The sequence below is a fragment of the Sus scrofa genome, chromosome X (assembly GCF_054392235.1).
Source record: "Sus scrofa isolate SSC_HxYL_T2T_F1_AM1 chromosome X, Sscrofa_HxYL_maternal_Yorkshire_Landrace_v2.0, whole genome shotgun sequence".
Lineage (NCBI taxonomy): Eukaryota > Metazoa > Chordata > Mammalia > Artiodactyla > Suidae > Sus > Sus scrofa.
Window position 1 is genome coordinate 7979106 of NC_139401.1, and position 25737 is coordinate 8004842.

General features: G+C 48.3%; 2 long non-coding RNA genes across 40 annotated transcripts in view; one reads left to right on the top strand and one right to left on the bottom strand.

Annotated features, from left to right (window-relative positions):
* LOC146394456 (uncharacterized) overlaps positions 1 to 25737 on the top strand; it is a 541612-nt gene that overhangs the window by 33746 nt on the left and 482129 nt on the right. The gene's annotated exons all lie outside the window — the stretch shown is intronic.
* Positions 341 to 7795, bottom strand: LOC110257806 (uncharacterized). Its single transcript, XR_002340803.2, has 2 exons — positions 7618 to 7795; positions 341 to 1784 (listed from the first exon to the last, which is right to left on the bottom strand). It is a non-coding gene; the product is annotated as an uncharacterized LOC110257806 (long non-coding RNA).

Below are 25737 nucleotides of genomic sequence, written 5' to 3' on the forward strand. Positions count from 1 at the left end.
ACATATAATTTAGTTTCATATTATCTTGCACAAGAGAAATTCTTATAAATTAATTTAAAAATACTGTGTGAAAGGGAATGAGGTTTTGAAGGAGAAGTCTTGGGTTTGGGTTCTGGGTGGACCGTTGAACTCTTCATCCTCAGCCAGCTCATTGTCATGGGCTTCCAGAGAAATGATCTATTAAGAAGTGCTGCTAAGAGTAACTCTTCCATTGAGTTGCTGAAAGAGCCTCGCGGAAAGCTAATTTCTGTAAAAGAATGCAGCCAGCTGCAGAGCTCAGTGCAAATTTAGAGCTGTCATAAAAGTAATAGTCCTCGCTTTAAATAGCAATATACATACATTTTTCTTTTAGAACTTTATTCATAAGAAATTAATATGAATAGTAATAGTAATTCTATTACTCCAGTAGTAATTCTAATTCCTTCAGTAGTAAAACGAAGTGTAATTTCTTTGCCTACATTTGATAGCAAGACAATAATGTTTAAGGCTTTCATAGGTTTAATAGATAATGGAGATTAGAACTCTTTAAAAATGATCTCATTTGTCCTTGAATAATAAAAAGACACTGCAGTCACATTAGTATTCCGTTGGCTTTTTTTATTTTATCCCAACTTTCTGAGCTATTTCTTAAAGACTCATTGAATATTTTGCCACCTCTTTGGGAACTCGCAAAATGATATTTAGGGAAGGATTCTTTTTTAGAACGTTACTAGGTAAGCAACATGGGCAGGTCTGTGGTGTGCAGAATATCTAGAAAATACTGCATATATCGTAGAGACCACACACCTTTCTGATGGGGCTCAAAATGAGACTGCAGTGGAAGTTTCTGATGAAGCTTGGCAAAGCTTTGCCTTCTCCACCCACCTTGATTTCACTTGTAGGAGCTGGTTTATGTGGGGCTGTAAGGACACTGGGGAGAGGACCGGAAGTCTCAAACAGAGCCAACAGTTGCAACAAACAGATAAATGTCTGGGGGACTGCGGGCAGAGTTGGGGTGGGGAAGGAGGGTAAGGGAGGGACCTTTAAGAGACACATCCCAAAAGTGGCAGGTGTGGCTGCTGAGGTCAGATTCCGAATCAAGGAAGGAAGCTTTTAGCCACACGGTGAGCCTGTTAGAAGGGCAGATGTGTTCCAGGTTCATCCACCATCCTGGTGACAGGTAAGGGCTCTTGGAAGAAAACCTCAGGAAGAGATGAAAGGCCCTATTTCTGGGGAAGGGGGCCTCTAGAAGGCAGAAGGCCCTCTTCTCATGAAGGAAGCGCATCTGCTGGAGGCCTGGAGAGGGGTCTTTGCCGAAGGGCAACGGGAGTCTTTGAGCAGCCGCTGGTCCATTTCCTGTTAACACAAAGCCATCATTTCCCTCCTGATGAAAGCACTTTGGAGCTCAGACTGGATGACTTGGCGCTAAAGTCACCCTGCCTGGGAGTCTTTCTTCCCGGATAGAGAGTGGGTTACTGAAGACCCAGGGAGAGATGGGCTGGGGCGGTCTGCCTTCCGTGGCCTGTGCCCCTCCACCAAGGATGAGATTGAGGTGGGCAGGAGAGAGGAAAGATGACGTCGCTGCTTCCTGGCCCTCTTTGATTGGCCCCTATGCTCCTCCAGCCTATAACTCCTGCTGTTCTAAACGTGGGCAGTGTGGAAGACGTGATGGTAGCTTGTCGTGACACCAGGCTCGGCTGATGGACGGTCCACGTGCAGAGGGAACCCATCCCATGTGGTGTCAAACCCTAGTTTGCTGGGGAACCTTAGAGCAACGAGTAGACTTAGTGTCTTGAGCCAAAAAGCTGAAAGGCAAAAGAGAGTAAAGCTATCATCTCAATGAGAATGTCTTTCCTAAACCATTCAGTCTTCTCAAAACAGGATGGGTAAGAAAGTGTGTTGTGTTGCCAGCACGTGCTCAGAAACACGGTGGGGGCGTCAGACGTCCTGAGAGAGGACTACATGGCTGGAGCATCACACCCATTCTCCTGGCCAGGAGTTTACATCCATCAGATTGAAAATACTGTGTCTCCAACGCAGCATAAAGCATGGCCATGCATCCTGGACCACCTTAGAATTCGTTCTGCCCGGAAACAATCCCTTTGTGTTTTCCATCCCGTGGCATGATTCTCTGCCTGACTCTAGTTTTGGCAGAACTTTTGCTTCAGCCTGTCGTGTCGGAATTCAGCTCAGGGCTGGGATGTTTGCCTTCCGAGAAGTTACTGGCAAGCCCCCGCTCTTGGTTTGTTTTCAGATTTGCTGGCTGGCTGATCTCCAAGCTTGTCCATCAGCCAGAAAGCATGTATTCTGCAAATCACAACTGGAAATCATCCCTGGAGCCAGGCCAGGCTGCCCGTTTCGGAAGATAAAGTGTGCTCCACGTGGGAATCACAGCGACAGAATGGATGTGTTTTATTTTTCATAATGCTTGAGCCGTAAATGTGAGCTAACGAGAGAGAGCGCCTGTCAAATACCTCACAGGTTAGGTGGGTAGTGGACATGCCAAATACAGTCCTTTCTCTTCTTCTTGTACCTCTTTTCTCCCTTCACTTTGCAAGTGAAGACGTAACGTGTTAGGGATGGTTACCTAAAGCTTCTGAAAGGTCGTCAGTACGACACGGGGCGTGTGTGTGTGTGTGTGTGTGTGTGTGTGTGTGTGTGTGTGTATAGGATTACAGTGTCTAATGGTACATTTCCTGGGGACTAAGTTTAAGCTATGCAAAATGACAAGAGCAGTCTAATGATCACAATGTAACACGCTGTCAATTGAAGTGTAACTGCTTACCCTAATGCCCCGTTGAAAGCTGATAAGCAACTCTGCTTCGGATACAATGTAATGCCTATCTTAGGACCACCTGAAGTGCATGAGCATCAAAGGTGGGAGCAAGGCCGAGGCCTTGAACACGTCCATGACTCCACCACTGCTAGTAAGTACATTTCTGAATCCACCTCCACCAACTCCATCAGGGCTTTAAACCCCCTTCTGCTGGAGCTTTTCCCCCGATCTTGTAACCGAGCCGATGCCCTATGGGGCTCCTGGGCACACGAGCCTCGCTGTGTCCTCCATGGCTTGTTTTTAGGAAGGAAGCCTCAGCCTCCATGACCTACCCTAAGTTCCAAAGGGCAGGTTTACACAGATGCAAGTCAGGGAAGGGAGGGGAAGCAGAGACTGGAGAGGAGGAGCCTTCAAGACGCAGTGGTGCAGGAGCGCCCGTCGTGGCTCTGTGGACTCAAAGCTGACTAGCATCCATGAGGATGCAGGTTTGAACCTTGGCCTCTCGCAGTGGGTTAAGCATCTGACGTTGCCATGAGCTGTGGTGTAGGTTGCAGATGCAGCTCAATCTGATGTTGCTGCAGCTGTGGCGTAGGCCGGCAGCTGCAGCGCCAATTCAACCCCGAGCCTGGGAGCTTCCATATGCTGCAGGGTCAGCCCTAAAAAGCCAAAAAAGAAAAAAAAAAAACCAAAAAAACAAAAAAACAATGGTGCAGCTTTGGGGGCAGGGTCTTGGTCCCTCCTCACGGAATATGGATAACAATATCTTTGAGTTCTTCTACAGAAGAAAACCCCCCAAGGAGTCAAAGATGTTAATGAAGCCTTCTTTATTCCAGAAAGAAGACCTCTGAACACCAACTTTGAAAACAATGCAAGCTTGCCTCTATGCTGATCCTTATCTGCAGCCCTATTTTTCACTCCCAAAACTATAGAACCACCTCCCAGTCTCTCCTGGGGGGGGGGGGGCACAGTCTTTAAGGCATGAGCCTGCTGTGACCCTCCTTGGCCTGGCAAAGCAATAAAGCTATTTTTTTCCCTCCTTCGCCCACAACTCTTGTCTCTGCATTTCTGTTCGGCACCGATGACAGAGGCTAAGTTCTGGCAGGAATGTTATTGAGGATATAGAAATGGCTCTTATTGTTAGTATGGGAAAAGAAAGAAAGAAATAAGCTGCATACAGCACGTGACATAAATGCATACTGATGAAAGTGCCCAGGTGATACTTGTGTGTAATTTTAGCCATACTTGTATTTATTTAATTTTTTTTTAATTGATAATCTGGTGAATGAGACAGGGCGGCCTTTAAGAAGATGCCAGGATTTAGGAGATACGTATTTTGTACTTCAGTATACTACGGCATTTCTAGATCCAAAATTTTTTGTTATTCCAGTGCACAGCAGACTAGAATTGTCTTTTCTGGGTGCACGATACAAGCTAAAATCAGCAAAGGTCAGTGGGATGTCATGAATTTCCGAGAGGGGTTAGAAGTCTAAAATTAATAATTCCATCACCAGTTAACCTGCCAACTAAAAAATGTTGTTAGATCCTGTGCATGTGCAGCGTCGGAGGATCGTAGGATGTTTGTTCATGACTGGAATTCCTTGTCAAGCCACTCTGAGAACATGTGATTTTTGAGACCTTGCCCCGTAACAACCAAGCAAGATGCCAGGCCCGTGTTACACAGAGTGAAATTGGATTGCCTGTCAATTAGCAAGGCCAAGTTAGACTAGCACTGTGTAGCCTTACATGGTCTCTGACTTAGATGTGGGACACGAGTGACGTGAAGGGGGCCAGTCGGGAGACAGATAATGCAAAAACACTCGAGGTGGCTTTGCTTGAGACGACTGAAGAGCTATTCCCATACCAGGCAGGTGGGTGATGGTTGAAATATGAAATGCATGGAAATAAAAACATCGCATTAAATCTCATGGCTTTGTGTGACTCTCTTCTTTAAAAGCAATTACTGTGGCAGTAGGACCGGTGGCATCTATGCAGCACCGGGACGTAGGTTCCATCCCCGGCCCGGTGCAGGGGGTTAAAGGATCTGGCGTTGCTGCAGCTGTGGTGTAGGATCTGATCCTGGGATCTCCATATGCTGTAGGGCAGCCAAAAATTAAATACATAAATATTTTTAAAAAACAAAAACAAATTATCAGGGACAATTATAAATGAGGGAGGACAGAATCGCCTAGACCAAAGCGGAAGAAAGCCTTTAAAGGGCACACTGCACTTAAATTAAACCCAGATCTGGGGACATTGTGTAGAGAAGTGACCAGCATTCCCTTGTCACATGGATTGGTGCCCACGAATGAAGAGCATGGAAGCTTCCTGAGGCCCGGCCTGCTCTTCTCGCTCTTTCTGCTGTTTCCTCTTGGAATCCAGGCACGTGCGTGGCGTGCTCTTTTGCATCGTGGCCACTCAGCAGATTGGATTCCGTGTTTAAGAATCTGATGGAGGTGCAGTGGGTTCCTGCCATGGTGCAGGGGCTTAAGGACCTGGCATTGCCGCAGCTGCAGCTGAGATGCGATCCCTGGCCCCGGGAACTTCTGTATGTCACGGGTGCAGCTGAAAAAGGAAAAAAAAAAAAAGAATCCAATGGAATCATTTCATAAGCTCTAAAACCAGAAGGTATTTGAGCTGCCATCCTTTTCAAAGTCAGTAAAGTGCTGTGTCGGGGAAGCAGCAGAGCTTTTCTCCTGTCCTTTTAAGTTACGGACTGGGCGCCCTCTCACAAAAGACAGAGTAACAAGAAAAAGGACACACATTTATGTGGTGTAAGCTCTATGTGACAGGCAGCCTTCGCAGAGATGAGGGCCTGAAGAAATGGTTGAACCCGAGTATTTTTACACCAGGTTTTTTTTTTTTTTTTTTTTTTTTTGTCTTTTGTCTTTTTTTGTTGTTGCTATTTCTTGAGCCGCTCCCGCGGCATATGGAGATTCCCAGGCTAGAGGTTGAATCGGAGCTTTAGCCACCGGCCTACGCCAGAGCCACAGCAACGCGGGATCCGAGCCGCGTCTGCAACCTACACCACAGCTCACAGCAACGCCGGATTGTTAACCCACTGAGCAAGGGCAGGGACCGAACCCGCAACCTCATGGTTCCTAGTCAGATTCGTTAACCACTGCGCCACGACGGGAACTCCTACACCAGGTTTGAGGAAGCGTGGGAAGCGATGAGAGGGCAGAGGGGAGCTGAGTGTTGTGAGCTGGGGGCACTGAGCAAGGCCTCTGCCTTCCGATCCCCCTCTGTGCCTCATCTTCCAAGGGAAGACGCCCCTTCCTCCGAGGGTAGGGGCTGACCTTCCAGGGAGGGTTCTCCTGCTGCTCCTCAGAGTCCTTCAGCTCACACTCCTCACCATGCCAAGGTGCCCTCTTTGGAGTCGTGTGTCCTGAACCCCATCAGCTGACATCCAGACGGAGCAAGTAATAAAAATCCCCCTTTTTTTTTTTTTTTGTCTTTTTGCTATTTCTTGGGCCGCTCCCGCGGCATATGGAGGTTCCCAGGCTAGGGGTCGAATCGGAGCTGTAGCCACTGGCCTACACCAGAGCCACAGCAACGTAGGATCCGAGCCGCGTCTGCAACCTACACCACAGCTCACGGCAACGCCGGATCATTAACCCACTGAGCAAGGGCAGGGATTGAACCCGCAACCTCATGGTTCCTAGTCGGATTCGTTAACCACTGCGCCACCACGGGAACTCCAAAAAAAAAAAATCCCCTTCTTAAGGCTCCATTCTGTGCTCTGGAGTCTGTGCTCTGCCATCGCCCACTGTACGGGGTTTGCAGTCTCTGCCTTGCCCTGGCTATTAAACACACTCCATTGGAAAGGTCCAAACCTTGTGTGTCATCATGTAATAAGGAAGAACTGGTATTTTCCTAAACTGAATCCCGTCTTTCCGTCATGGTGCTCAGATGGGTTCTGTGAGACTGCATGTCTTTCTACGCAGAAATTCTGTGACGGGGTTGGGTTACTTATGTAGCTCAGTAGCTCAGGATCATATCTGCTCTAGAAATTAAGATCAACTAGACTCATCATGATCTCCTATTTTATTTTGCTCTCTTGACAATTGTGATCATGTATAGATTTTTTTTTTTTTTTTTTTTTTTTTTTTTTTTTTTTTTTTTTTTTTTTAGGGCTGTACCCTCAGCATATGGAGGTTCCCAGGCTAGGGATTGAATCAGAGCTACAGCTGTCGGCCTCCACCACAGCCTCAGCAACATGGGATCCGAGCCATATCTGTGACCTACACCACAGCTCACGGCAACGCTGGATCCTTAACCCACTGAACAAGGGCAGGGATCGAACCCGCAACCTCATGGTTCCTAGTCAGATTCGTTTCCACTGTGCCACGACGGAAACTCCTGGATTCGTTTTTAGTTCCTTTGAGGTTTCTTATTAGGAATTGCAGATTGTGGAATGTTCATTTCAACAGTGTTCCTGGAATGCCTAAGATGATTAATGAGGGATTAGAGCAGGCTGCCAAGATACAGCAGACTGTTGGAGACCAGAGGCAGTCACAGGGCATTTAACTTGGAAAGAGCAGAATATGAAGCCTGTGGGGGAAAATGAAGTAGGAAGAGACGGTAAAAATGCTCAAATTCCCCTTTCCCTGAACTCTGTATCCATTGTCCGCTTTATATAATTATGTTTTCCCTTTGTTTTCGTGATCCAGGGTATAATTAACGCGAATGTGTGTTCTTGGTTCCTCGTGCATTCTCCCCGCAGGCAATTAAATCTGAGCATCTTGGTTGCAAGATGTATGGCACAGCCCGCACCCCACCCAGCACATGGACAGAATGTATCTTCGATTCATTGCAACATTGGTTAATTTGCTTCAGGACATGAGCCAGCTGTAATCACTTACCTTTTCAGGGGTCGCTGTGTTCCTTCCTTGCCAGTATCTCCTTGTCTCCAGATACTATGAGTCTCGTGGCCTGAATGCCCCCGTTGCTGGCATTGTTGTCTTGGTGCTTTTTCTTCCTGTCTTTGCTCCCCCACATCCTCCCCATCCCTCAGGGTCTCAGTCATGCACCTCCCTCTCCGTCATTCTCCTCCACCCCCTCCCTGGTTAGGCTGCCGTCTGCCCCGCCTGCCCCGCTGTGATTTGTACTTGCACTGACGGTGATGGTTTTTGAAAAATATTCCTGGGCTCTTCCTTGTCCTTGGGCACCGCCTCCCACCTTCCAGGCAACCACATCATCCCTTCTTTAAAATGTCCGTAAGGACTTCGAAAGCAGGAATGGAAAGAAGCATAATTAGGTCATTGTTCACCTCCGCTCCCAAAGCCCACTCTTCTTCTGAGAACCTCGGGTGAAGCAGCCAGTCTTGAGAGGCAGGCTTTATGGGGAGAGAAGGGATTTATAGCCAGATTTACATATCAGAAGGGAGGCTGGGGACCAGTGTGTCAAGTCTTACTTCCATCCTAGAATAGAATAGAGGGTAAGACTTAAGGCAGGGATCAGCAGACTTTTTCTCTAACGTGTCAGACAGTAAATGTTTTAGGCTTTGCAACCACTGAGCTCTGCATTGTAGCGCAGAAGCTTCTGCAGACATCATGCGTAAACCAGGGAGTTTGTCCATGTGCCAGGAAAACGGTGTTTAGGACTGGAATTTAGAGAATTTTCATGTTGCCAAATCTGCTTTTGCTTCTCTTCAACTATTAAAAAATATTCTTTTATTTTATTTGTTTCTATTTAGGGCCACACCTACAGCATATGGGAATTTCCAGGCCAGGAACTGCAGCTGCTGGCCTGCGCCACAGCCACAGCAACAGCAAGACCAGATCTGAGCTGTATCTGCCACCTACGTACACTGTAGTTCAAGGCCATGACAGATCCTTAACCCACTGAGTGAGGGCAGGGATCAAACCCACAACCTCATGGATCCTAGTCAGGTTCCTTATCCCTGAGCCATGAGGGGACCTCCTAAAAAATGTTCTTGAAGTTCCCATCGTGGCTCAGTGGAAGTGAATCCGATAGGAACCATGAGATTGCGGGTTCGATCCCTGGCCTTGCTCAGTGAGTTAAGGATCCAGTGTTGCCGTGAGCTGTGGTGTAGGTCTCAGATATGGCTCGGATCCCATGTTGCTATGGCTGTGGCATAAGCCGGCAGCAACAGCTCCGATTAGACCCCTAGCCTAGGAATCTCCATATGCCTCGGGTGCAGCCCTAAAAAGACAAAAAAAAAAAAAAAGGTGTTCTTTATCTCTAAAGAAAGCAGGGCTGGGCTAGGATTTGTCCTCATTGGGTACTGCCTTTGCAAAGCCTGACTTCAGTGAAGGCTCTCTCCTGGCAGAAACTTGAGGCACAGGAGTCGCCAATGAAAGAGCTTTTTAAAAGGTTTTGACTTTCCTTTGGAGTTACCTGCACTGGGAAAGGACTACATGAAGGTTGACAAGGTAGGAAGCCGAAGGCAGGAGCGTTTGCCCTGCTTGCAGTGGGAATTCTGGAACCCAGCAGCCCTAGAGGTTGTCCTATGTGAGCAGAGGAGAGGGGACATGGGGCGGAGTGGAAACGCAGGCGGAGTGGAAACGCAGGCGTTGCTGGTGAGGAGGGTGGATCCCCCCTTGTCATGAGCCTGCCTCTGCCCCGTGTCAGCCCAGAGGAGGGGACCCAGCTCGTCGTGGGGACTCTCTGGGGGATGGGCACAGAAAGTGACTCCTGGTGGTGACTTCATATGGTGCTGTGGCAGGGGGCAAGGTGACCTCACAGCAGAGGCTTGGGGTGGAGAGTAGGTGACATTTGGGGCAGGAGGAAGAGAAGGAGAGAAAGCAGTCCTTTCTAGGAACTGACTTGTAGAAACAGGAGGGTATTTCATGCATTTCCCCCAAACCACCTCAATATTAAAATTCATTGTTCAGCTCCTCTCAACACTGGGAGTTCTTTTAGAATACAGTCTATTTCTTTCCCTTGCTTGTTGGCTTGGTTGCTTTTTAGGACCACGCCCATGGCTTATGGAAGTTGCCAGGCTAGGGTTTGAACTGGAGCTGTAGCCTCCACCCTACACCACAGCCACAGCAATGCTGGATCCTTAACCCACTGAGCAAGGTCAGGGATTGAACGTGCATTGTTATGGATACTAGCTGGATTTTTTACACCGATGGGAACTCCTAATATAGTCTGTTTCTTAACCCCCTTTGTCCCTGGTCAGTCAAAATCCAGCCTCACTGCTTTGGAAATAACAGGTGCTTGAATATTCTTTGTTGAATTAAGATGTTATGCTTTATTATATATTAGAGAATGTGTGTATATATACACACACTATATGTGTATATATATATGTATACACACACTATACACACACATACATATATATACATACACACACACATATATAAAATAGAGCATATATTATATATATGTCCATTGAGCCTCTGCTATGGGATTATGTTGTATTGTTCGTCTCACCTTCATGGTCACGAATGCTCATATATTCTTTAGCAAGGCTCTTTGGTAATACACATTGATACAATGTGCATTTCTTATACCTTGAAAAGTGAATATTTAGCTTCCCCTTTTTTCTAACGGATCAGTGCATCTTTAATGTTGGTTGTTCTCTGTCAGTGTTCTGTGTGTAAACGGACCTGCCTCCTTTCTCAATCATTCTCTTTCTTGACATGAGCCGACACTGGTAACAGGTGGTAAATTGATTTGTCAGAAACAGTCTTTGTGGAAAGAGCTTTCTGGAACTTTCAAGAGCAAACGATCTTGAAAGATAGCTTCTACCTCAATTTAATTTGTCCAAAAACATGATATTTGGGACAGGAGTTCATATTGTTGCAGTTTTGGCACTTCCCTTACACATTGAAGAATGCGTAAGGGAACTTTCACTATTTTTCCTAACCCCCAGTGCACATCTGCCTTGCACGGAAGGACAGGAAGAAATCCGACAAGGATTTCAGTGTTCCAGTCAATGAGATATGTGAATGTACGTTGGAGTATTCTCTCCTCTGAGAATGACATGGGTTGAGCTTTGTTAATTTTGTATCATATCAAATGGAGATAAATGACTGTACCAGCACATACAGTGATTATAGTTTTTTGAATTGCATATATATATATATATATATATTTTTTATTTATTTATTTATTTATTTATTTATTTATTTTTCCCCTGAGAATCTGTTCTGGGCCAAACTGTGTCACCCATCCTCAACATTCACATGTTGAAGTCCTGACACTTAGGATTTCAGGATGTGACTGTAAGTGGAGTTAGGGCTTTAAGAAGGTCATTCAGGTAAAATGAAGTCATTAGGTTGAGCCCTAATCCACTATGACCAATATCCTTTGTGTGGCATATGGAAACTCCCAGGCGAGGGGTTGAATCAGACCTGCAGCCAGCCTGCATGACAGCATGGGATCCCCTCAGCAACACAGGATCTAAGCTGCATCTGCGACCTACACCAGAGCTCATGGCAATTCCGGACCCTTAACCCACTGAGCGAGGCCAGGGATTGAACCTGTGTCCTCACAGATACTAGTTGAGTTTGTTACCACTGAGCCTCAGTGTGAACTCTTGACTGATGTCCTTAAGAGAAGAGGTTAGGACACAGACACGCAGAGAGGGACGGCTGCGTGAGGACACAGGGAGAGGGGCTCTTTGGGAAGCCGAGGTGTCACTAGGGGATGGCCAGCTGGTTGGTCCCCAAAGGCCTCTTGGAGCACACCTGACTTGATTGAGTCCTAGAAGCCCAGGTTTCATCCTTAACCTTGAGACACTTGATCCAGTTGGGAGCCAGCAGGGGCTGGGTTTACTTTAGGTTTGAACGTGCAGTCCTCAAGATCCATCAGATGCTCAGGCAGATCTCAGTCCTCTCTTCTGCCTCCTCCTGAAAGGGCCTTTGCACATCATGATTCCAAACAGGACGTGTTGGCTGTGTTCAGCATTCAGCTGGGTGTAGGCACTCAGTGCATTAACAGCCCTCACAAGGATATCTTTCTGCCCGGAAGACTGCCATGCATGCACTGAGTGGTTATCCTTACTCACTGGATGCTGCTCCTGGTGTTGCTATGGAGACAGACAGCTCGAGTTACCTGAGCATCTCCTCAAGGCCATGCAGCACAGTGATGGATGACGTGTGCTGCTGCTTTTTCTTCTTCCTCTTCTCCTTCCCCCTCTCCTTTCCCTTCCTCTTTCCCTTGTCCTCTTCCCCTTCCCTCCTCCTCCTTTGCAGGAGAAACCCTGCACATAAACGCATGTTAAAAAAAAAAAACCAGCTCATAAAGAGGTTGTATCCCAACAGTCTATTTAGAAATTAATTTGTAATTTGGTGGCTCTTTTGGACACAGTTATAAAGGGATGTTGTGTTGCTGGTCAGTTTGCTGAAATCTCTGGAAAACCATGGTACACGTGGAGGTAGAAATTCCATCTACTGCAGGGGTTTGGTTTAAATATTCTGTATTTGGAAGCCCAGTGACCATTCGTTGTTGTACATTTTCTTAAATGGTGTGCGGTAGAAGTATATGTTTTGCACATGGACTATGGAATGAGGCAGCATGCCCATCACCCCTCTTCACTCACCCGGTATCACTGGCATAGACGTTTTCTATGGCTCCCCGGCATCAGGTGACAGCTGGTTGTTGAGCTGAAGAAAGAGGGCATCGTGCCAGTACTGCTTAGCTCTTCTGGAAACATTTTGAAAGTTGGGGTGAACAATGTTGTTACCCAAAAGGAAATCTCACTGTTTCAACTTTATGGGTTAACAGAGACCAAAACCCCAGAACGGGGTAGGCCAGTGATTCCCCTGTCCTCAATTTTTGCCCAGCCCTAATGGACCCAACAGGCCCTCTTCTGTCCTCAGCAGCCCTTCTTCCTCTCAGCTGCCCGTGATCCTCTCACCACCGGGAACCAGAAACCCCTCTGTGAGTTGGTTGAGAACGTGAGGACAGACTTCTGTCTGCTTCAGCTTTAAGGCCTGAGAGCTTGTTCCCCAAGGCACCGGGGCGTGGGGTGGGCAGGGTCTGGGAGCGAGTGGGCATCTCTTACCCTGGGATTCACGAGGGATCCTCTGAGGAAGAGGGGTGTGGAGACCCGGAGCCACAGAGACACGGAAGGGGCTGCCGACGCCAGAGGCCTCGCAGAGAGAGTGGGAGGAGGAGGGTAGGAAAGGCCTGGTGAGCCAGGGCAGCGGGAACAGGGCCTGGCTGGGGGTGGGGGGTTGGAGGGGGGTCTTGGGTGAAAGGGAGCGGAGTGCAAGCCACCCACCGTTGCAGTGCAGGAAGATGCACCGAGGGCAACGGGCTTTGTGCAAACGGACTCCGGTGTGATTGTGTAAAGGCAGTTTTCTCAGACTGCAAAGTACCCGCTGGAGAATGTCCGAGCAGCACTTAAAAGACGTCCTGGGTGCTGGGACAAGTTCAGTACCTCGTGGATGGCACGTACACCGAGACTCCTCATGAAGGGCGTGCAGAGGCTCCCGCGGAGCCCAGCTGGGGGAGGAGGAGGCGGTGACTGGGATCGGGTGGCCAGCACTGGAAGGGGGTTGGCGGAGACTGCACTGGTGATGATGGTCTCTCCAGCACTGTCTCCGGCCACGAGAACAAGACGGAGCAGCAGGGTGACACCCGGCGAGAGCTTATCCTCCCGCGGGCCCGTGGGTGGGAGAGAGAAAGGGCTGCCGTGTAGACCCGGGAGCCGGCACGAGAAGGTGCCCCTTGTCCCCAGATGCCCTTCTGGTGTCCTAAGTCAGCGAGCGGTGCCTGAGATGGAGTGATTTTCCACGGACTCTCAGAGAGGCGCTGTCAACTCCAGATGCACAGAGAGCATACCCTGCCCAGCTTCGCCCCCTGCCTGCCTGCCCATGGGACCAGGCTCCTCTGGGGACAGCACGTGGTCTAAGTGCACTATCCAAGGAGAACACAGAGATTGATGGGACCGATTACTCTTTTTTTTTTTTTTTTTTTCCCTTGGTCTTTTTAGGGCTGCACCTGCAGCACATGGAAGTTCCCAAGCTAGGGGTCACATCTGAGCTGCAGCTGCTGACCTACACTGCAGACATAGCAGTGCCCAATCCAAACCACGACTGCAACCTACACCCCATTCCATTCTGTTACTCCATTTGAAATTCCATTGTATTCCATTCAATACTACTAGTAATTAGTGTTAATTCCATTCTGCTGCCGTTTATTTCATCTTCAAGAGAGGAAATCACTGCTGAGGGCCCCACATACCTTGTTGCAACTCTGGATCCTTAACCCACTGAGCGAGGCCAGGGATCGAACCCGTGTCCTCATGGATAGCTGAGGTTAAGTCCTCAGCTCTTAACCACAACAGGAGCTCCCAGGATTGCTTATTCTTAGCACTTTCCTCACTCCCCCAGACTTGTAGCACCCCCCTGCCCCGCCAGGTCTTCGGAGGCGTAGACACCTGCAAGCATGGGTCTCTTAGTGGGGAGGGAGCTGTAAGGGGTGGGCCACACCCAGCTCTTTTCCTGCTGTCTTTACTTGGACACCAGCATGCAGACGGCTGACACCTGACAAGGGAGTGAGGAAGACACACGGGGAGGGGGCATCTCACAGCCATCGGGCCTGGCCATGGGGAGAGCTCGACGGTCTTGGAAGGCTTGCCCGCCTGGCCGTGCTGCAGGCTCACCTGGAGACAAAGCTCTGCAGTGGGACGTGGATCCTCCCTGCCCTCCTCACCCTCATGGCTTGTTTTGGCTCAGCTCAGGCGGGACGTCTATCTGTGCAGGTGCCCTGGGCTGGTGTTCTTAGGTTGTGAAGCTCCCCCCTTGCTGACGTTCTGGTGTCAAGAATGATGATCCAGTACATTGTGTAGCCGTAGAATAAGGACGTCTCCATGCTTAAGATGCAAGTGAAGGTAGCACAGGTGAGATGAAGGTCATTCCAAGGACCTTGTCTCCTTGAGCCTCCAGCCTAAGACATTTGACCTTCAGGGCTTCCTTGCTCCTGACACGTGAGGGCCACCAAGTCATCTCCCGTCAGAGGGGCCTTCTTGGAGTTGAACCTGATGTAGCCACCTGTAGATGGTTGATTATTATTATTTATTAATCTTTTTTTTTTTTTGGTCTTTTTAGGGCTGTACCTACAGCATATGTCAGTTCCCATGCTAGGGGTCAAATTGGAGCTGTAGCTGCCAGCCTGCACCATAGCAACACCGGATCTGAGCTGTGTCTGTGACCTACACCACAGTTCACGGCAACACCGGATCCTTATCCCATTGAGTGGGGCCAGAGATCAAACCCACATCCTCATGGATACTAGTCAGGTGTGTTACTGATGAGCCACAACAGGAACTCCTAATCCAACTTTCTTTTAGCTTTTTATTTAGTTTTTATTTACTTTTTTATTTTATTATTTTTATTTTTATTATATTTTATTTATATTTTAATATGTATTTTATTAAATATTGTATATTTTATATATTTTTATTTTAAATTTTTAAATTTTAATTTATTTAGTTTTTATTTTAGTTTTTATTTAGTTTTTATTTTATTTTAATGATTTTTTAGTATTAATTCCATTCTGCTGACCAAAAATTATGATTCAAGAATATTTTCTTGGAATAAGGATAATTCAAATCGCCACTTTGGAAAGGCACCCTGATTGGCTGGGAAAACCAACCCCTAAATGACAAAGCTATAGTCTAACGGAATGATCAGAGAGATTGGAAAAAACGAACCTCTCCTAGCATCTCCAGAAAAGAAATGCAGTCTTGCTGACACTTTGATTTGGGGACCTTGAGATCTTTTCAGACTTGTGATCCCCAGAACTATAGGATGATAAAATTGTGTTGTTTTAATAAGCCAGAGTGTCTGTGTTCGGTTGATACAACTGCAATAGGAAATCAGCACAGTGTCCGTTTTGTTTTCAGTTGCCGTTTCTACTTTTACAAAAGAATTTATGGAGATTTCGAAAACCTCACTACTGGGAGTACCTGTCCTGGCTCAGTGGGTTAAGGACCTGGCGTTATCTCTGCGAGGAGGTTCGATCCCTGGCCTCGCTCAGTGGGTTAAGGATCCGCGTGGCCCTAGGCTGTGGTGCAGGTTGCAGATGCAGCTCAGATCTTTTGTGGCTGTGGCTGTGGAGGGGACTTGCAGCTGCAGCTCCGATTCGACCCCTCACCCAGGAATTTCCATATGCTGCAGGTACAGTCATAAAAAGAAACAATAAAATAAAACTTTAAACAACCTCACTTACTATCATGTTGCCTTTGTCCAAGATGCCATTTTCTAAATGATGATTTGTTTCAACTTCAGGGCCCAGGACTAAGGTGATTGCAAATGATCAAATATTTATGTCCCCCAAACTATGACTGGAAGCAGTGTTTTATCAGTAAGAAAATGGGATTCATGACACTGCCTCTTAAGGAGAAGGTCTGTTTTTATAGAAGGTATTCTGGGCTTGCTTTCTGTTTACAGCAAGGGAAAAGAAATTTATGTTCAGTTTCTCGTTGCCTTTTACCAACACTCTTGTTATGGATGTTGGAATCCATCCTGGGTGTCTTCCCTGTAAGTAACACATTTATACTTTTCAGAACTCTTCTCGAGGTTAGCAAAGCTCTGAGCTGGTAAAAACCTGTTTGCATCTGAGAAGGGATGAACCACGATTGCTGGCGTCTTTGGGGACGGCGGCGTGCACACCACCCGTTAGAAACTCCGTGACGAGACGGCTGAATACAGGGACTTTTTGCCCATGTCCTTTCCCGTGTGACGCATGTAGGTGCTCGACTGGGCATGTGACGGAGAGCCTCTCCTTACACTGAAATGAGATAATTCCCTATCTGAAATTGGCTGTGGCCTCGATTTAATAGGCCAAGTGTTCCTTTCTGAGTTCTTCTTAACCTCTTTGATTAAGTTCAAGCCTCTTTGCTTAAGATAAAGAGAAAGAAAATCCCAAGCCTCGAACCCGCCTTCCCATTAGCCGTGTCAGGACCCTGTCTCCACCCCTTCCGCCAAGTTCCGGTGCCCCAGAGAATTTCCACGAAAGGCGGGCCTGCTGTCCCTGACCTTTGCGCGTGACTCTCGCTGGAAGCCGTGGTTGACAGTGATGCGTAACGTACAGTCGGGGTTCCTGGGAGCTCAGCAGTCTTGGGTACACATAGGTCACTTTCCCTATCATGATAGAAATCTCCCATGGGCATCAGAAGAACGGCTTCAGGGCGTGAGACTTCAGGGGGCACTGAGCCTAGAGTCTCCCACCGTATCTCAAATCCCATCAAATGCAGCCTTGGGGCCTTGTGTCCAGATTACCTTTCTCAGCAGAGTGCGCTTTGGCAAACAGGTGACCGGTGAGGAGGCAGTGATGGCTGACGTGACTTCCTCCAGAGTCCTGGAATTAACGTGAAACATCTCTCTGTCTTTCTCTTCCTTTCTCTCCATCACTCGCTCCTTCTCGCTCCCTCCCCCACGGCTTGTATTTTTGCGAAGATCTCTAAACTCCTACAGATGCTGTTTCATTAATCCTCTTCCCAGAGGTCCGGTGGACCAGGCCTGCGAGGACGTCTTATTCCCGTAGAGCTGGGAGAAGGAAAATCAGAGGTGTCAGAGTTATATTGTGGTAGATTAGCGATGGCCTGAGCGGACACCCTCAGGGCCGACTCACCTCAGTCCTCTGCAGAATGAGAGCCTTTCCCACTGTCGAAAACACAGCACAATGCAAACTACTATGTATGAAATGAGCTGCAAGAATATACTGCACCGCACAGGGAAGAGAGCCAGGATTTTGTAATAACTATAAATGGACCGTAGCCTTTAAAAACGGCGAATCCTTAAGTTGTACACCTGAACCTTATATAATATAGTACAGCAACTACACCTCAATAAAAAAATTTAAAAATATATATAACCAACCAACCAAACAAACGAAAAAACCCACACCTACACAGCTTTGCTTTTCTGCTAAAAGTTTAGGGCCACAATGGTAATTAAAGCAGTCAAAAAGGCAATTGCTTAAGAGCCCTCCCTTCGCACCCCACTTTTGGTCGTTCCTTCTCCATCCCAGCTCTGGTTCTCTATGTCATGAATGACCCAGTTTTTTCCCACTAAGTCTTCCTTCCCATTTGTAGCTCCACTCTCTGTCCCAGCTGCTAGAAGCTTCCTGTGGGCCTGCCAGCACGCGCGTGTGTGTGTGTGTGTGTGTGTGTGTGTGTGGTGTGCGTGCTGCATGCTCTGGCTGTCCCCTCCTTCCCAGCACAGCTCATTGCTCCCCGTCCTACACGGTCTTTGCCGTGAGGGACTGTGCACAGGGCATCTCCGGAAAGGGGCTTATTGTAAAGTACGTGGGGGCCGCCGGCTCTGTGTCATACTTCTGTGAACCCTCAAGAGTTTGTGGTGCTACCTTGAACCTAGTGTCTGTCCAAAGAATATGCAGTATAGCTGGCTGGTTCATCGGTTAACGCAGTGGAGCTGTGGATACCAGAGGAAGCTGCATTTTGCCAAAGGTCGGCATCTCTTATCCTACCAAAGGCTCGAATTACAGAGATCTTGGGTTTTCGCCTGCAGTGTTGCCGTTCATGCTTCATTCTTTTAGATATACAAAGCCCTGAAATAGCCCATCGAGCCATAGGCAATCCAGTTTCCTGTATTTCTAGGCACTCAGGTGCCTAAATACAGTGTGGATCTTTTTAGGATTTTTAAACCAAGTTTAATGAGGGGAAATTGCAAAGATAAATCCTTCCCTCGACTTATGAGAAAGGTGTCACTGTCTTGTGGATTGATTGGTCCGGTCCATAAGCATAGAAGAGATTGGAGGAAGGCAAGTATTTGTAGAAAATCTTAGAAACAACAGCATTATTAAGATAACTTTTTAAAAAAAGCGAGCCCCCAGTTTTGTGCAGGAGTTTTCCTCTTTGTCTTCTCGTGTGATGCCCATAAACACTGTATAAAGTAGAAGTACATGAACTTACTACGTTCATGCCACAGCTGACAAGATGCCCCCGAGAGTGTTGGCTTGCTCACGGCCATGCCATTACTAAGTGGGAGAGCCAGGATCTCCACCAAGGCTTTTGAACCCAAATTCAATGTTCTCATTCACCCCGGCCACCAAATTCTGAAACACACGGCATCTTCCCAGGCTGTGGATGGTCTTTGCGGAGGCCCTCACACCTGAAAACGACACGTGCGTGTCCAGAGTTGCATTTCTCTCGGGGAAAGCACCTCCATACTGCACATTTCTCAAAGGGTTTATGACCCTTATAAACCATCCGAGAGAAAAAGCCTAGGAAATGGACACTGTAAAACCTAAAGAGAGCCGGCTTCCCGTCTTTTCTGTCTAAACAATATGCCCATCACTCTCACAGAATGGGCCTTCAGAAAACCTTTTTCTCACGCGGATGGTCGATTGATGGTTTATGAGGCCACACAGATAATGGTAGTTATAGGTGATGGTGTTGCTTTACTTGTAGATGAATGATTTATAAATTGTATAGCATTTCCAATAGCCACGTATTAGATAACCATTTGCCCTGATGAAAATCACTGGTGACGTCCATGTCTTTCTCTCCAGACACCAGCCCCTCCATATAAAAAAGCATCCTGGAGCCACTGTGCTGGGCGTAGAGACGCTCTTTTTATTTAATTTATTTTTATATATTTATAAGATTTTTCTTTTTTATTTTTCTTTCTTTTTTTGTCTTTTTGCCATTTCTTGGGCTACTCCCACGGCATATGGAGATTCCTAGGCTAGGGGTCCAATCAGAGCTGTAGCCGCCAACCTACACCAGAGCCACAGCCATGCGGGATCTGAGCCGCGTCTGCGACCTACACCACAGCTCACGGCAACGCCGGATCCTTAACCCACTATGCAAGGCCAGGGATCGAACCCGCAACCTCATGGTTCCTAGTCGGATTCGTTAACCACTGAGCCATGACGGGAACTCCCGAATTTTTTCTATTCCAGTTTCTTTGCAGTGTTCTGTCAATTTCTGCTGTATAGCAAACTGACCCAGTCATATATACGTATACACACATACAGTCTTTTTCTCACATTATCCTCCATCGTGTTTCATCCTAAGTGACTAGATATAGTTCCCTGTGCTGTACAGCAGGATCTCATTGCTGATCCACCCCAGATGCAATACTTTTCATTGCTAACCCCAAACGCCCTGTCCATCTAGAGATGCTCTTTTAAGTCAGCAGAGATGGCCTTGTGCTGTGTCCTGAAAAAAACTGCACCAGCCGTTCACACGTAGACAAATCCTTTATAAAGTGCGCCCCCTGGTGTCGGGCTCTGCCAGACTGCCCAACACTCTGCAGTGGTCCTGATTCTGTGAGCAAAATGGAAAACAGGGTCCAGGCAGGAATCTGAGCATCAGCAGACTCAGGAATAAGAAGCTAAAACCTGACCCCATAGTAGAGAGAGACGGGACAATACGAGGAGTCAGAGGACAAGGTAAATTAACGCCTGACAAGCTCGGCCACTGTGGCGCTGCCTCTGAGGATGTGCTGCTGGCTTCAGGGTGTGGTGGGCACGTTCAGAGACCGGCTATGGTACCGTGGCTCTGATGAGAACGTTACTCAGGTCCTGAGACCAGGGCATGAAAGCCAGAAGGTCCCTGCTCCCCTCCTGACCCACTGGGGTACTTCATGCTTCCTGCCCTTGTAGCTTGCAGCCTCTCAGGACCACAGGTGCTGGGTCCCAGAGTCAAGGCACATTTGCCAGGGGACAAGAAAGAATCCGCTTCACCTGTTAGCCACTGCTGCGCCCAGGCACTTCAGGGTCTTTGTGTCTGATAGGCAATGATAGGAGACCTTCATCGTGAGAGGAGATAGGAGGGCTGTTTACTCCGTCCTTATTTTCACCCCGACAAGGAGGTGCAGCAGAAGCATGAAGTGTCTGGGCTGTGAGCCCTCAGTGATGAGGACCTGTGTTGGTCCATCAGGGAAGCTAGCCAGCCAGCAGAGAGAGCAGCCGAGCCGGGCTGTCTAGCGTGAGCTGCAGCTCTGCCGTCTGTCCCACTGACCTGTCTGGACTGAATTTCCCAGGAGAAGAAGTGGGGATATAGAGGAGACAGACCTGGTCCCTGAACAGGGATGGGGAACAGGTGGATTGAGGGGACTCAGAGCAAAGCACCCAGACGCCCCCTCCAGGAAGGTCCTGGAGCCCCCTGGTGAGGAGGGAGCTCCTTTAGAGCTGCAGTGCATGCCTCTGCTCAAGGGCACGTCTTTCCTGGGCAGACCCCCTCCCAGGACAGCCAGCCCAGGCTGTGGATCTGACCCAGGGCGGCTCTAACAGGCACGTCTGCTCAGGAGCTCCCGCGGGTAGCCAGGGCTGTAAAACAAGGACTGTCGCTCACCATCCTGTTCTGCAGGGGTCACGTCATCAGCTGCTGTGGTTGTGGACTGGCAGGGCACCCTGGAAGGAATTCAGGATGAAAACCAGGAGCCAGCCCCTCGGAGGAAGAGAAATGTCAGAAAGAAATTGTGAATCTGGATTCTTGCATCTCCCCATCCATAGAAGGGTGTGAAAAGCATTCCAGAGATGGCTGTTCCTTATGCCTCGCAGCCACCCTCTCCTGAGATGCGTGCCCGACTGCACATAGCCCTCGGCCCAACCCATGTACACAGGCGTGTCCCTCCCTGCTGCTCCCCAGCAGTACCTCCCGCAACCACCACCAAGAGGCTGTTGTCGGGCTGTAGTCCTGCAAATAACACCGGAGCTCGGAATTCCCGTCGTGGCTCAGCGGTAACAAACCCGACTAGTATCCATGCGGATGTGGGTTCAATCTCTGGCCTGGCTCAGTGGGTTAAGGATCCAGCGTGGGTCACAGATGAGGCTCGGATGCCGTGTTGCTGTGGCTGTGGTGCAGGCTGGCCACTGCAGCTCCGATTCAACCCCTGACCTGGGAAGTTCCATATGCTACAGGTGCGGCCCTTAAAAGGAAAACAAAAAACAAACACAAAAACCAACCAACCAACCAACCAACCAAAACTGACGCCCTCAGCTCTCACATTGTGCATTTTTAAATATTTCAGTTGACCGTGTCCTCCTCCTGGATCCAATTCAGTTTCGCTCCCAGAGGACTCAGCTGGCAGCAGCTATGCTCTCTGAAACGAGTTCTAAGGAGAAATATTGTGGATGGTTATCTACTTTTTTATTATCAATTTGTTCTCTTATTTCCCACCCCGTTCAGCACTTAACAGAAATGCAGACGAGATCTGTGGAATTATTTTATCTATCATAAATAAAATAATGTAGGGATAGCTCTTAGGTAAACCTATGAATTTAGATAGAATGTTACTTGAAAGCAAGAACAAATATGCACAAATACACTGTGGTATAATTTAATACATTTTCTGACTGTCGGATTCATTTCCTCACTGTGCAGTGAAGAGAAACGATATGCATTGCTGAACGGTAGTTTGCATTTTTTATTGCTTTCAAGGCGATTTATGTCTGTTTATTTTGTGTGGTTGGCACACAGCTTCTCTTTGTGGAAATTTTTCAAATGTGGTTTTAATATTTTCTTCTCACGAAACTAAAGGCTTATTTTTGCACATCGTGTGTGATCTGAATTAGTGCTGCCAACACAGTATGATTTTGCTAAGAAATATCCTAACAGGAGTTCCCGCTGTGGTGCAGTGGGTTAGTGATGTGGCTTGTCTCAGTGGCATTGCAGGTTCGACCCCTGGCCCAGCGCAGTGGGTTAAGCATCTGGCATTGCTGCTGCTGTGGTGTAGGTTGTTGCTGCAGCTTGGATTCGATCCCTGGCCCAGGAGCTTCCATGTGCCACGTTGTAGCCAAAAGTAGGGGAAAAAAATATCCTAACGGACTTCTCACCTCTCTGTTACTTTCTTAAGTGACCAAATCTAACACAAAAACTTTATAGACTGCTGAAAACCTTTACTCTGAAATAAAGGACATGAGTTATTCCTGCAGGGGGCACTGTCCTACAATATAAAAGGCCGACTGTGCCCTGGGCTTGGTTTTGCCCTGGCCTTTGGTTGTATGTTTCATACTAGGCTTCTTGACTTAATGTTTAAAAAATGTTTTTTCCCTGGTGTAGCAACAAACATGACCTTAATCCCTTATTATATGTATGTAATATGTATGTAATGTATATACAAAGCAGATGGCATGTATTCCTCCACGAACATGTGCCTGATCTTGAGGAGGTGTTAAATCATGTATGTGATTACAAAACTATGTACATATTGTTTGAGCTTTTGCTGTTGAACATCAGAGTCTTATTTTTAATGTATGCATTTTTAAAAGCCATCCAGGGAGTTCCTGGCATGAGTCCGTGGTAGTGAACCCTACTAGTATCCATGGGGACAAGGATTAATTTCTGGATCCGCTCACTGGGCTAAGGATCTGGCGTGGCCATGAGCTGTGGTAGAGGTTGCAGGTGCAGCTTGCATCCTGAGTTGCCGTGACTGTGGTGTAGGCCTGCAGCTGCAGCTCCACTTCAACCCCTTGCCTGGGAACCTCCATATGCCGCAGGTGTGGCCCTAAAAAGACAATAAATAGATAAATGGCATCCCACATTGTAAGATAATGCCTTGGCTTTCTGGGCTTCATTTATCATCATTATTATTGTATCATTGCTTTTATTATTATTATTATTATTATTATTATTATTATTATTATTATTACAAAACTGGTAAGCCCGAAGTTTTGTTGAGTCATCCTGAACGTTGCTGAGTTGCAGGTCTCTGGGTGAAGATGCCAGGAACTGGTGCCTGGAAGCAAGGCCTGGACCCCATGTGGTCCTGAGGGAGTCCCGAGACCCCCTTTGACAGCCATTCTCAGCTGGAAGAGTGACCCTCTTGGCACGAGGCCCACTCTGCAGCACCTCAAGGATTTAGGGCCTAAATATTATGCCTAAAAACCTTGGAGTCTGTCCTTTTGGAAAGACCCAAGTTGGAATATGGTTACCAGCTTGAGTTTCTTTTTTTTTTTTTTTATTTTAAATGATTTTCATTTCTTTTCCATTATAGCTGGTTTGCAGTGTTCTGTTAGTTTTCTACTGTTCAGCAAGGTGACCCGGTCACACATACATATATACATTCTTTTTTCTCGTATTACCATGCTCCATTGCAAGTGACCAGATACAGTCTCCAGGGCTACACAGCAGGATCTCATTGCGTATCCACTCCAAAGGCAAGAGTAGCATGTCCATGTCAAGTGTGGAAGAATGCTCGCATCTGCAGACTCCAGGTGCTCGGATTCAGATGCAGGTAGGACCTCCCTGCCCTTCCGACTGACCGAGGGCAGTAGAGGCCTGAGCAGTTACAGTCCCGAGGTTCCACGAGGCGAGCTGGGTGGTGGCCCTACCTTTACCGTCTCTTTTCAACCCTTTCTCAGTGTGGAACTAACTCACTGTACCAGGCTGTCTCACAGCCACCCTCTGCGAAGCAGCCTGGGAGTCAGGCAGCCTGGGAGTCAGGCACTGGGTGGCTTTGTGGGATCACTTGCCTTTTCACATCGATGTCCACCCACTGACCTCATGTCCACCCCCATCCTGACCCCCTGAGGTCCGAGGGCCTGGCTCTGTCTTGGAAGTGTGGATCCACCATCCCACTGCTTCCTGTGTCTAGGCTGGGTTTGCATCTCCCCGGCTCAGCCGGTTCAGCGGTTTCCGTCGCAGGTACAGACTCTGTGGATTTCATGCATAGCATACTCCCTGCGCCTGTAAGACCAGCTCTTTGATGGGTGCTTCTAGCCTAACCCGTGAGGTGCTTCTTTTTTTCAGTATTTTTGAGGTATGGTTGACAAAGTTGTAGGATGGTGAAAGGGTTAAGGTGTGGATTTGATGTGTAGAGAGACGGTGAAGGCTCCCCACCCTCCTCCCGCCTCGAGTTAATTCCCACGCCCCCCGTGGCTCGTGCATTTCCCTTCGAGGGAGGGAGCCTGTGTTCAGGGTTGGGAAGGAAATGCAATCTCACAGGCAAGGCACCTGCGTGATTATTTTCCTCCAGGACAGGAGGTGGGAAAAGCCACGTATGAAGGACATCCAGAAGGTCAGAGCTTGTAGGGGGCACTGCTCTGAGCACGGTCTGTGGACACTTGGGGTGCAGTGGGCTGAGCTTTCCCATGGCCCTCACTGCTCCCTCTGGGTTGCACAGACTGCGGGCACTTGCGTCAAGGGGCTTCTCCCCCCTTTGCTTTGCCCAGTGTGCATGTGGTGGGGGCGCTGTGCACAAACTCAGCCCCTCATGACAGGAGAGGCTATGAGCACCCAAGGGGACCCCATCCGTGGCAGGAGGCTGGTGCCCAGTTCTGCCCAGCTGACAGCAGGAGTCTGCCTGTCGCTTCACTGCGTGTCTCCCAGAGGACCGCAGGCAGGTGATGGTGAGCGGAGCCCAGACCCACTGCATCCGGTAACACAGGCCTCCAGGTACCTCTGTGCAGGATGATGTGTGGATGGAGGCCGTGGCTTCTCTTCTCTCACTACCCTTGGCTTTGGAGTTTCCCCTGTTCCCCACTGAATCCCCTTCCTTAAGGCACGCTGGGACGTGGCGGGATTTCTCATAGATGCTGATGCCTCAGAGTGAGGGACTGTGACCTTGCCCATGCTGCCCCCGTGACCTGCGGGAGAAGCAGCTGAAGCTCTTCTGCAGACTCAGATTTCTGGCGCCCTCACGCAGCCTGCTGAATCAGGATGGAGCCTGCCTCTTACACCAGCGGAAGTCTGCACAGTGACGTTGAGAGCTCATGACCTTGTTGCTCAGAACTTAGAACACCTCATGACCTGGAGAACCTGCGAGGACACATTACCCGCCCCGTTCCCAGCCTCCTTTTCAGCTGGGCTGGGGTGGAGCTCAGGGCCCCCACGTCTCCCAGGCTTCCGGGCCATCATGCTGTTGTTGCCAATTTGAAGACTGGAGAACCACCAAACTGGAGTTCCTGTTGTGGCACAGCAGAAATGAATCCAACTAGTATCCATGAGGAGGCAGGTTCGATCCCTGGCCTTGCTCAGTGGGTCGGGGATCCATTGTTGCTGAGATGTGTAGGTCACAGATGTGGCTCAGATTCTGTGTTGCTGTGGCTGTGGTGTAGGCCAGCAGCTACAGCTCTGAATCGAC